The sequence below is a fragment of the Bombyx mori genome, chromosome 7, assembly GCF_030269925.1.
Source record: "Bombyx mori chromosome 7, ASM3026992v2".
Lineage (NCBI taxonomy): Eukaryota > Metazoa > Arthropoda > Insecta > Lepidoptera > Bombycidae > Bombyx > Bombyx mori.
Genome location: NC_085113.1, coordinates 10,250,575 through 10,264,584, shown reverse-complemented (window position 1 = coordinate 10,264,584; position 14,010 = coordinate 10,250,575).

Below are 14,010 nucleotides of genomic sequence, written 5' to 3'. Positions count from 1 at the left end.
TTTCTTGAGATTCATCTCCTTATAGTGCCACTCCGCTGCAGCAAGTTTAATCTATACTTAATATTATAAAGCTGAAGAGTTTGTTTGTTTGAACACGCTAATGTCAGAAAATACTGGTTCGATTTAAAAAATTGTTTCAGTGTTAAATCTAGGGTCGGCAGACTAAAGCACATAAGTCAAAATTTTCAGTTTATTTTTTATTACATCATCGGTTTACATTTTGCTCAACACACAATCTGACTAAAGCACATAAATCAAACTCAAGTATTTCATGGCGTATTCAAGCGGCGTTCTGTATCAACCTTATCAAATCCTAATATAATCAAACGAACTAAAAAACATAACTGGACTTATGTTCTAAGGAACACCATAAGTACAAAGTTATTAACGTAAGAAGTCTGACTTATGTTATAAAGAACATCAAAATGTTACATTTCTTTAGAGAAAGTGGTTACTTAAAAATATTTATAACGTAAACAATACTTCGGTAAGTGGTTTTAATTTACTAATGTTGTCGATTGTGCACAGTTTATTGGTTAGTTGTGTTAGTTAGTTGTGTGTGAGTGCTTAAGTATTTTAATTATTTAAGATGAATATTCAAAGATGCAAGAAATTAGTTGAAATGGCGTTATCCACTCATCTGGAAAGCAATGAAGGTATATTTTCACATATCTTCAAAATTATGATTTGCAAATTACGTAATTATATCAATATTATATCATTATAAATAGATGATTGTCTTGTCCTTTTTTAGAAAATGTAAATCAACAGTCGATTTTGAACACAGAGAACCTAGTGGTAGACGATCCTATACCGTCGACATCATCAGATCAAGTCAGTAGTTTAACATACCATCCTGTACTTGACTTCTCTAGTGATGATTCTGTACGAGATCCGTGTTATGAATTACCGAGAATTTCAACCACATCAAGTTCAAGTACTTGTGATGAAATTTCAATTAATCCTAATGTGTCTCCAAAAAAGAGTATACGTACTATAAAAAGAGAAAAAAAATTAAAACGTAACTTAGGACAGGCATACAAAACATTAAAAGGAAAATGTATATCAGATCGCACTATGAAAGAGCTACCTGTTTACAGAATGAAATGTAAAGAACGTATACCATTAACTGATAGGCATGCCATATTTACAGAATATTGGCAAATGGGGTCATATGCAAAAAGATCTGCATACATGGCGTCTTTAATGGAAATTAAAGATAAATACGAGCTATTGAACCTGAAAAGCAAAAGCTTAGAATGAAGACATATAAATACTTTTTTACTGTGCATGGTAAACGTGAACCTGTCTGCCAAGGATGTTTAATGAAAACGTTAGATGAAAGTGACAATTTTATAAAGACAGTTGCTATGAAAAGGAGATCATCCATAGGGGGTACTCAAACTGATGACATGCGAGGGAAAACAATTCCTAAGCATAAGATATCAAACGAAAAACGCCTAGAAATTAAGACACATATCATGTCATTTCCGTCATACGAAAGTCACTATACGAGAAAGTCTACATCAAAGAAGTATTTGCCATCTTGTTAAAGTTATTTTGTCAAGATCGGAATAGTCCACCTTCAATCAAAATCTATAGTCAGGAATTTCACAAATTAGGACTTTCATTTAAAAAACCGCGTGTCGATACTTGTTACACTTGTGATAAGTTTAAGATGCAGATACAGTTGTGTCAAGAGGAATCTGTTAAAATAGATCTCATACTTCAACATGATAACCACAAAACGCTAGCTGATCAAGCCTATGACATGAAACGAGCTGACACGCTAATGTGCAAGAATGATGACACGTTACAGGTGTACACATTTGATTTACAGCAGTGTTTGCCAACACCAACTCTAAGTTCTTCTGTAGCCTTTTATAAACGGCAATTATGGACGTTCAATTTAACTGTCCACGACAACAAAACTGGTAAAGCTGTTTGCTATGTGTGGCACGAGGCGGTAGCAGCTCGGGGAGCTAACCAAATCGCTTCTTGTATTTACAAGCACTTAGAAACATACGTATCTGATAATACGAAACATATAATTTTTTACTCGGATACATGCGGTGGGCAAAATAGGAATTCCCATGTCAGTTGTATGTTTACTTGGGTATTGCAAAAACATCGAGCTATCAAAACAATTGACCACAAATTTATGATACCTGGCCATAGCCATTTAGAAGTAGATACCGATCATGGCATCATAGAAAAAAAAAAGAAGAAAACGGAATTACAAGTATTTCATCCACATGATTGGATACAGTTGATCCGGTCTAGCAGCAAAAAGTTTAAGGTTGTTGAAATGAAAAATACAGACTTTTATGACTTTTCATCCCTCCTCAAAAGTGCTTTAGTTTTAAGAAATAAAGATACCGATGGGCGGCAGTTTAAATGGCTGGAAAAAAGATGGCTACGCTATGAGCAAGAATTTGGCATTCTCACTTATAAAGACACCCTGAATATAGATTCGCCTTTTTCTACCTTTAACTATAAAAGAAGAGGGTCCAGTGTTCCTGATCATATTCCTATAATATCTATACAGCCATTACCCATATCCATCGAGAAAAAAAATGATTTAATTTCGCTGCTCCCTTTAATACCGGATATTTTCCATGAATTTTACGTAAGTTTCCCATGTTGGAAACTTTACGAAATACTGATCCAGATATTTTAGAACTCGATGAAGAAGTAGAATTTTAATTAAACATTGAGTTGTTATTTATATTTATGACTTATATTATTATAATATATATCTTAATTGTTGATCTTTTTCACTTAACTCATACTATTATTGTGTTCCTTATAACTTAAGTCATCTAAAGATTAAATAATCACATTTACTTTAAAATATTTAATTTTAATAATAAGTTAGTGTTATAGACTTATATAATTCAAATAAACATTATTAAGTTTGTTAATGTATAAGATTCTAAATAGTTTTTTTTAATTCCTGTAAAGTAGAGTTTTTTGACTTATGTGCTTTAGTCTGCTGACCCTAGAAATAACCCATTTATTGAGGAAGGCTATACACTATATAATATCACGGTAAGGTCAATACAAGTGGAGCAACAATAAATAATGTTTCAAAATAGGGGTTTAAATAGCTAAGTAACATTCTACAATTCAAAAATGTTTTCACTTTCTACGTAAATGAAGTGGGGGTAAAATGTAGCGTTATGCCAAAGTAACTATTCCACGTGAACGGAGTCGCGGGCAAAAGCTAGTCTTTATTATAAAAAATAACTGTGCCATTTTTCTTGACAGATCAAAATTTTAGAAATGTCAATGAGTATCGTTATCATATTCTAATTCAGATCTAAGTATTCATAAGAGCTCTATTTCTATATCATGGACTATAGCAATAGAATTCTAAACACCTAAGGTTGTCAAATCTGGAGCATTTGTAAACACCATACCCGTTGTAACTAAGTATTTTAATACAAATTCAATGACGCAAGCTTCCTCAATCAATTATTCTAAGAATCTCTATCCCAGAGTTGCTGTGAACAGTCGAGTTATAAACTATTTCTCATACTTATAGTGCAATAGATATCATAGTTGCAAAAGTTCGATATAGACTACAGATATGCAATACACATCTAACAGAATATACAAAATTTAATTAGTTCGATAAAATCTCTCTAAAACGACTGATCTAATAATAATACAAGTATTTTGTTATGCTAAGCACGACTAACAAAATAATAAATAGCAGCTACATACATAGTCAGGTCATAAATTCTGTCACATGTTTAATGTAAAATAATTGAAACAAGTTTATTCATTATGTAACCATTCATATACCGAAATGAACTTAACAAAACATAGATTCTTATGACACTAAAGTTTATTCAAAATGACCTCCGTGATTTTGAATACAGGCCTTCAATCTGCGCGGCCAGTCGTCTATCGCAGCACGAACGAGGTCCATGTCAATATCGGCGGCTGCCTTAATCAAGGATGTCTTGAGTGACTCCAAATTGGGATGAGGCTTTGAGCACGCCCTTTCCTCCAAGTGATGCCATATCTTGTATACTAACGGATTCAAATCTGGACTGGAGGAGGGCCAGTCTTCGTGCCGGATGAAGTCGATTTCACGCGCCGCCAGCCCGTCTTGTGTGCTCTTCGCTCTATGAGCTGGCGCCGAATCTTGTTGGAATACCCAGTGCCTGTTATTGAACATGGTATGAGAAACAGGTTCCACAAGGTTCGTCAGGACTGTATTTTGATACACAACTGCATTCGTTTTTACACCTTTCTCACAAAAATGTACCTCTGTTAAGCCCCAATAAGAAACTCCCAACCATACCATGAGCGAGGATGGAAAATGACCTCGTTGGACACGCGGAATACGGTTGCTCGCTTCTTCACTACTGTGTGCGTACACCTTATCATTTTGTTTGTTGTAGCTCTCTTCTATGGTAAAAAATTTTTCATCCGAAAAAAGAATTTCCCGATATTTTTTTCCCGCGTACCGCTTCAACAAAGCGCGGCATCTCTTCAGTCTCAGGTCCATTAGACGAGCATTCAAACGATCTCCTGTTTTTCTTCGATATGCCCGAAGCCCTAAGTCTTCATTTAACACCCTTTTCACCGTGGTTCTGCTTAACCCCATCTGAAGGGCCAACAGTTTCTGCTTACGTTTGGGATTTCTTTGAATTCGCGCCTTCACAGCTTTTATCACTGCTGGAGTTTTAACAGACCGAGGGCGACCACTTCTTGACCTGTCATCTACACTAGAGTCTTCATTGTATCGTTTGATGGTACGATAAACGAACCTTTGGTTATATTCAAAATTTTCAGTATGTTAAAAATTTGAATTGGCGCGTAACCGCAACGATGCAACGCAATAACTGCAACACGGTCTTCTTTAAGCATCCACTCCATATTTAAAAATGAGTAAAATTCTAAAAGTATACATTTTTATTTTCATGAATAATTCGAAATTCGAATTCAATAAACTTTTTTGTGGCCAGCATTCTAAAAGAAAAGTTTTTACTGTGTGACAATACTTATGACCTGACTAGGTATAATACCAAATAATGAATGATATTTTGTCATAACAACCGACGATAAAATCAGATACATTTTTATTTTTTATTATAATACACATCATAAATAACATCGTTCGTGACTAATGATGAAGCGGACACAGATTATCATTTTGAAGAAATCATTATTTGATTGAATAGATTTAATGACAAATAAATCTAACGAAATTCGAATTTTGAATTTAACAGCTACGTTGCAAACTAAACGTTCTCTGCAATATAGGTAAGTACATCAAACACTGGCTTCGTTACGTCACCACATACGCTAGAATGCATGAAGTTACACAGTAATAAAGTCCTTCTTGCGCCGTGCCACTGAGGTTTCAGATTCGGCTAATTTCCTCGCGTACGTTTACAAATTGCAGAGCTCCCTCAAATATTCAATTCCGTGACTGCGATGCTGGTTCGCGAAACCTTGCTCAAACAAACACCGTTTTCATTAAGATATTCCGAATGTACAACTTATGACGTCGCAATTTTAAAATTAACTATCAAGATTTGTATGTGCAACTTTTTTTTTATTGCTTAGTTGGTTGGATGAGCTCACAGCCCACCTGGTGTTAAGTGGTTACTGGAGCCCATAGATATCTACAACGTAAATGCGCCACCCACCTTGAGATATAAGTTCTAAGTTATCAGTATAGTTACGGCTACCCCACCCTTCAAACCGAAACGCATTACTGCTTCACGGTAGAAATAGGCAGGGTGGTGGTACCCAGCCTTGCGGACTCACAAGAGGTCCTACCACCAGTACCACGTTGGTTCCCGGCTCGAAAGTCTTGTTTCAGCCGGTTATCTTCGCGACACACACACACTGGGTCCTGGACAAAACCAATCGGACAAAACCTAGTCGGGGATGGATACGAAACTTGCCCAGCAAGGTATCCTAGGTCCCCGATGTACGTCTAGGATTCAAAAAATGAGTAAATGCAACATACGCACCTGGGACTGCCAAACGGAGCTCCTGGACGCGTGCACTGTTCTATATTCACTAGGGCCTTTTGTTAATTTATTATAATTGAACTTCACCCGCGGTCCCCTTCAATTCGATCATATTTAAATGTATTAGATTTGGTTGCGTCTTGCTCGGCTCCCGTTCGTAATCGATGTGTAGTGCATGCGATGTAGCTTCGTTGTCATTTGATGCATCCGAACGTGGAGATCGATTGGCGTTGTAAAATGTCACATTTAAATTTTGCCGCGAAGACGGCACAAGATTTTGCTACACGGTGCCGCCATTTACATTCAAACCAGAGATTGAAATCTATATAATTTATTACATAACGGCAATGCCACCCTTCAAACATAGATAAGTAAGCAGCGACTTGACTCTGCTGGCAATGCTGATTTCCAGGAGTGGCAGTAACCATTTAATAATCAGGTGAGCCGCACACTCATCTGCCTGTAAGGACAAAAAAAAAAAGGTACATGACTGCTGACATGAAATGTATGAAAGAAAAAGATGAACCCATGCGAGTAGCTACATATAATCAACACAATATTGTGTTGTAAGGTAATCAAGCATTTCAGTTTTGATATAGCTGTTATAGAAGACAATTTCACCATCATGGCCTTATGTGGGCTACGGGGCTTGTGGTAAGATTTGTTTCCAAGAACCAGTTGATGCCATATCGACTGTGGCCTCTTGTCTACACAACTACCATGAATATACTAAATATTTTGTTGTACTATTTTTGAACTACAAGTGACAACAATCCGAGAACTCATAACATCGAACATTCGAGAAAACCAAATAAACCAAAAATTGCCAATTTGAAATAACGTAATTTGCATTACCACAAAATATAGGCAGAGAGAGGCTGCTATCATTAATTTATTAAGGTCAGGTCCTTTATTGGCTTGTTAAATGAAATTAATTCCCCCAAAATGTGCGTATCGTGCGTTTTTTATTTTATTTTATTACATGGAAAATATATTGGCTCTGCCCCTGGCATTATACACATTGACACATAAGCGGTTTTTATACATTTTTTTTTTTAATTCAACCTTATCATGACTACTGTGAGAGGTCTCTTAAATGAGTGCACTAGATTGGCTTAATTTAGTTGGAAGAGAATCAGATGGCGAGACATTGTAAAACGAGTTAGATCTACCTTCTCCAAAGCTACCTATCGACCATGACTACTGTGTCAAGAGTGAGACGATTGAAAAGAAAAATAAAGTGTCTGAAACAATAATTATCCAATAGGCAACGAATTTCCAACAAACGCCTCCACAAATTTAAAGCTCAAGGATTATCTCAATCGGATCTAGACCTTTCCAGACGCGTTTCTCAGTAAAAGAACTCCATCAAACGACCGTGTGACGTAAAGGAAAATTGAGATAACAACACCTCGCAAGGTATAATTTACGTGGTAAAATGATCAGATGGAATCAACCTCGATAAATCTTTTGGTATTAGACATCCGAATGTACTTTTAGTTATATATAAACTACATACACACAACACAGAAAGGAATCCAAACACGAGGCTATTGAAAAAAGTTGGCTTAAAAAAATCACTAGGATCACTACAGACCAACTGTAACTAAACTTGAGACCTTAGAACTTATATCTCAAGGTGGGTGGCGCATTTACGTTGTGTATGTTTATGGGCTCCAGTAACCACTTAACACTAGGTGGGCTGTGAGCTCGTCCACCCATCTAAGCAATAAATAAAAAAAAAAGACCAAAGAGAAACAGACGATACTAAGAGGCACGACGATCCAAATATTTCAGGAGGACATCATAAATGCAGAGACATTATAAACTGTACTCAAATTGAGAACTGTAAAATTGTATTTACCAAAATACATTTGTTTACGTAACACTAAGCACAAATACTAATTATATTAAATTAATGTTTCGAAAACCAGACATCAATGCGGACAGATATCCAATTTGTTTAAACTAAGATCTTGAGTGCTCCTTATAACATTACAACGCAAAACTACAGTAAAATAAATATCTTTAGAATATAATTATTATAGTTTTAGTGCTAAATTTTGAATTGTTTAATTAAATAATTTAAGAAAATAAAAGATGTTCAAATAATGCTATTTTATTTTGGACAAATGTATGTTCTAATTTTGGGTTTAGTATTGTTTCAGCCACACATCTCAATCCCGCTAAAATATGCTCGGATTAAAGTTAGTTATAATTATACAATTTTGTAGTAGAATTATGCACGTTATAGTCTTTATATTACATTTTACATAATACTGGCTTTTAGGCGCGGCTACACTGGCGTTAATGCAGAAAATTAATCAAATCCTTAGTAATCTGGAGTACTTTGTCTTGGATGAAAAGGTACCTTACGTTTTTTTCTGTACTGTTGACAACAAAGTTTCACGACAGTCAATTGGCTAATTAAAACGTAACAAAGAAACAAAAAACATAACACAAGAAACAAATACATTTTCGCAGTTCTATTAGGACAGATCAGTAACAATGGTGTCAAGTTTTAATTCCAATTTTCACTGGTGCGGTACGCACAATTGCTATACAACATGCTACAAGAGACTATAAATGGGACAGCCGCTGATACTGCAGAAAGCAGATGCTTTCTATCGTACTTTAGTATCGTGCGTGCTTCAGTATCAGCGGCTATCCCATTTATAGTCTCTTGCAATTGTGCGTACCATCACGATGCTGGTCGTCAATCTCATCGTGATTCCCCTACCCTTCTCCCAGTCACCTGGGGCGGTGAAACTTGCTTTCTCCTTTCACACTCTTCTATCATATATCATTTCTTCGCTCACTCCCTCCCCTTTTACACATATCGTCTTTCACGCAATCCATCCATTTCTTCTTAGGTCTCAATCTATTGGTCGTCTATCTATTGAGTGCTATTGGCGCATTCTTATGTTCCAACAAACTAAGCAATAAAAACAAATAAAAAAAAAATCTTTCGAAGACTGGTGACGCGGCGAAGCCTTTTTTTTCTCGTCTTTTTCTGCACTCACTCCACGCGGTATTATTATGAATGATGTGTGTAAAGAAAAACCACATTAGTTTTAAAGGGATTTTTCTTAGACAAGTTCTCTCCTCTGTCATTCAATGAAGAAAAAAAAATCAATCCTACATAGTATAATAATATAATTTTAAATATTAATTTAAATGGAGATATTAAGGGCTTTAAATGTTATTTTCGTATTCATATTACAGGTAAGGGATATTTTGTTAGATGAATTTATTTCAGCTTGAATTTTATATTGTCGATAAATTTGTGTTTGTATTAAAGAAAACCCAGTTAAGTCTCTCATTGTCTTGACTATTTGATATTATTATTATATGTGTAACATTTATATTGATAAAACTGCAAGGAAAAACTTACTCATCAATCACAAATTATGTTTTAATTAGGAAATTTCAGTGACGTCACAAACAGCCAATTACGAAGCGCTCGCAGGAAAATTCATAAAAGTTTAATTGAGAATCCATTGCAATTTTGCGTTGCGAGCATTATAATTATGTTAAAAGCAATTATTAACGCATTCACAAGCTATTTCCTGAGACATATACACTTTCACATCGAAATTTTGGATTCATTACACGATCAAAGTCATGATGATTGGATAAAAGAAAAACAATCCAAACGAACATTGTTACAGTGATAAAGCCTATTGTGAATTCACACGGGTAGGTGAATTCACGATTTTGTATTTTTTGCTGCGATATTTTTTGCTGTATGTTTGCTGCGTTCCAAATTGGAGAGTGAAACATCCATTCTGTAATATAATGGAGACTTCGACGTAGGAACAATAAATACAAAACTAACAAAATAGGCTTTTAAAGAAAATCCAACTAAAAATAGAAAAGAAATTTTAATAAATTTGAATTAAAAATAGAAAAAATGATTTTATTGTAAAAAAGCGTGGGGTGCTTTTCAGAATATTACCAAAATAACCCTTCTACTCATATCTGTTCATAAAATATTTATAACTACTGACACCATGCACCCCACGCTTTTTGTATAGTAAAATTATTTTTTCTTACACTATCTTTAATTCAAATTTATTAAAAAAAAATTATATTTTTAGTTGGATTTTCTATAAAAGCGTTATAGTTTTTTTTTTTTTCAATTTTTATTTAGTATTGAATTGTCATCGATCCTTAATCAGTATAACAAATTTCGAGTTATTTCGACGTTTTGAAGGGGGTCAAAATCGTGTTCAAAGATTCCGTTACATACATACGTCTGAAGCTAATAAAAGCGTATTAAAAATGATACACCATATTAGCAAGAATGTATATTTAATAAATTACATAGGAAAGATTTTGTCATCGAACGCGCCACTTAAATTGTTTCTGATTGAAAAAGAAAAATACAAAACGCCTCTCCAACTTTTCGTTTAATTATAAACAGACCAGAGACTAAATCAAAGTTAGGCGCTCCGCATTTTTAAGTAGCGAAAACAAACACTTAAGCGTACAACAAGTCTCAAGATAAAATGGATTCCATTTGAATGAATAAGATATGAGCGTCGACAAGCGTATTAATATTGATGAAGCAGTTACATTGTGTTTACAATTGTTTCAAAACGCTTACATAGTTTAAATTAATTGTAGCAGGGTTAATATGTGCATATATCGACGCAGCACTGTTGTTTATGTAACTAAGACTTCGTATATCGTATCACTCTTGTCAGAGCGGTCATGGTCGTCATCCGGCATCATTACTGTGGGCAGATGGTATGCGCCTTACCAGGAATCGCCACTGCTCCCGGTTACAATCATGCAAACAGCCGCAATTGTTCTGGTTGGTCCATCGCATGGGCAACTTTCCACGCGGTTTGGTGCCTTCTACTTTTCCCTGAACGACACGGCGCTCTATGGAGTCATTTCCTCGCCGGGAGACAGTTATGCTAAGAGTGACATTCGGCGTAGCATAGGCACCGTATCTAGCGGTAAAGGCACTACAGCAAGTAAGCTTAGATGAAGGGCACAAGTACCCAGCAGCAGTTAAAGTAGTATTAAGCCAGTTCTATATGGATGACCTACTCACAGGGTGTGAAAATGTGGAAGAAGGAATAATTATTTTTAATGAAATGAATGAGCTGATGGAAAAGGGAGGATTTATTCTACAGAAACGGACAAGCAACAGCGAAAAATTGCTGCAGAAGATGAGGGAAAGTGAAAAGAAGAAGGTTAAGGTTACGGGAAAGGGAGAAGAGATCAAGGAAGGATTGAAAATAAAAACAGATGAAGTGATGAAGATAGTTGAACTTACCTGGAACCGCAGTGATGACTCGAAACGATCGAACGAACGAAACGACTTGACTCGAAAACTTATAAAAACGATTTGAAAATGTTAATGAACGTTTCTATACCTCGTTGGATGGGCTACGGATCTGGAAATTCCGTCGAATTACATGGATTTACCGACGCGTCAAAAGACGTCTATGCTGCCGTCGTGTATGCTCGCGTCTTTGATTTCAAGGGACGCATAGACGTATCGTTAGTAGCAAAGACAAAGGTAGCTCCGATAATAACAGTATCAATTCCTCGGATTGAGTTGTGAGGCGCGGTATTACTGATCCGATTAATGGTTGAGATTGCTACAGTGATGGAAAACGAGAAATCTCACCTATACACATGGACAGACTCTGCAGTTGTCCTCGCCTGGCTGAATAGTCATCCCAGTCGCTGGAAGGTGTTTGTAGCTAACAGGGTATCCGAAATAATAACGAATTTAGATTCTCACCATTGGGCTCATATTTCGTCCAAGCAAAATCCACCAGACGCGGCGTCAAGAGGTCAGTCTCCTTCGGAGTTAACTAATAATACTATGTGGTTTGAGGGTCCTGATTTTTTATATAAAGATTACATTGATTATCACAAGCCAAATGATATCAATACGATGGTAGACGAAGCAAAGACAAGAACTCACTGTACTACAGTTGGTAGTCCATTCCTGGAAAGGTTTTCTTCTCTCACGCGGATGATACGGGTAATTGCGTACTGCAGACGTTTCGCGAACAACTTAAAAGGGAAAGGATTAGACAAACGGGTCGGGCTTATAACAACCCAGGAACTTACCAATGCATTGAATAATTGTATACAACAGTGTCAAATGGAACATTTTCGGGAAGAATTGGCAGCAAGAAACTTCTTATGCGACTTCCAACAAGGTTGTGTTAAACATTTAACGCTACCATACTAGAAAGAGACAGAGCGAGAGTGAATGCGTGGCACTCGAACGTATGCGCGTAGTATATCTGTTACAGGCGAGCGCGAGCGTTAACAACGAGTAGTGTCCAATATCCTAATGAAGTATTAACAAAATATATATTATGTCAGAGGAATCAATGAGTCGAGTCAATTCTTGTTTACATGCATAATGCTTGATATTATTATTTTTTCGTTGTATTTTTACAATTCTTAATTTTATTTTATTTTCTTTGTTACGTTTTTTTATAGCTTTAAAACCTTCTATAATATAATAAAATTAAATTGTAATAAAAAGTACCAAAACTGTAAATTCACGTAGGTAACGACCAATCAGAGCAGAGCATTTACCTCGAGCGTGGTCGAGGCGCCATTTTTACTTTAGGAAGGCTTATATTGTGGGGTGACACATTTTTGAGCATAAAAACGTATCGAGTTGGATCGTTGGAGACAGTTAAAGTGAGATTGGTGCACCGAACTCGCTGCTCGATCTAAGCTGTTGTATTCTCACAATATGACTGTGGAATAACAAAGTATTGTTTAAATTGAATTAAACTAGTGATAAAACCGTATCTTGTTGTGTTTTGTGCTCGCTTTTCATCCCAATGAAGCCGACCAAGCCCACAGCCACTAATGTCAATGCCAGCGGGAAAAGCCCATCCTCAACATTCCCTATTACAAGAGCAATGTGATTTACGTATGAAAAATGGAGAAAACCACAATACTACTCATCGAAAAAGAAGTTCCACTTCATTCACGTGCACCAAGTTGTACCCGCACCGTTTTTTTAATTGTTAAAACTCACATTTCTGTATAACGCAGAAGCTATGGATATGGAAAGTAATATACGAAAATGTTCGTACCTCGGTCGAAATTGTTACAAAGTCAAACTGTACCGAGTTTGTTTTCTGAACATAATTTACTCTGTGCACACTCGTGTACGTGAACCGAACACTCGGCGGAATACACCGTGTTTGTTTGAACTGTGGACGATGTCAGCACGTAATATCATACTGTGGGTACGTTTTTGACTAATTGAATATAGTTTCATGTGAAGATATAACGACGAAGGGAAAATCTTCCATCGAGCGGGTGATATTGCGATAGACCGACGGTCCGAATGTTGTTCGGTCCTTATATACATGCACAAAGTACTTAACATATTTGCAAGTTTAAGAAAAAAATAGTTAAAAACTCATAGCAATGCGGTATAATCTACTATGTTCCTTTGCGATAACATCATCATATTTTAATACAGCCTTAGGCTACTGGAGCGGCGTAGAAGATGAACCAGAACTAGTCCTTCTACCAACAAACCTGCCACAAAGGTTAAGGGTCCAACAGGAAAGAACTCGCCTTGAGAAATGGAGGCTTGGCATACCATACAATCTAAGCATGACTCGTTTTAATTTTCGCTTGGTCACGTTTGCCTTTCAAGCGTCGATATATAAGTATATACCATGGCGGTTTGCAATGATTCCTAACTGCTATAAAATAAAACTTAATCTACCGTTCATTCCTTACAATTGTTTGTTTATATTTTAGTTTATATAACTGTAGTAAATAATAATGCTGGCTACGCGTTTAAGTCCGCTTACCTAGCCTGGCAAAACTGGAAAGGTCATCGATCCACCAGGTCTTCTTCGATCGCAAAAAACACTAGTCAACATAGAAGCATTCTCCCAATGGACGCTCTCAATCAATTCTGTGAAACACTGATGGATTTTAAAAGGAATGTAGGAACCGGAAATAATAGAGCACTGGGGTTATTCACAGAGATGTG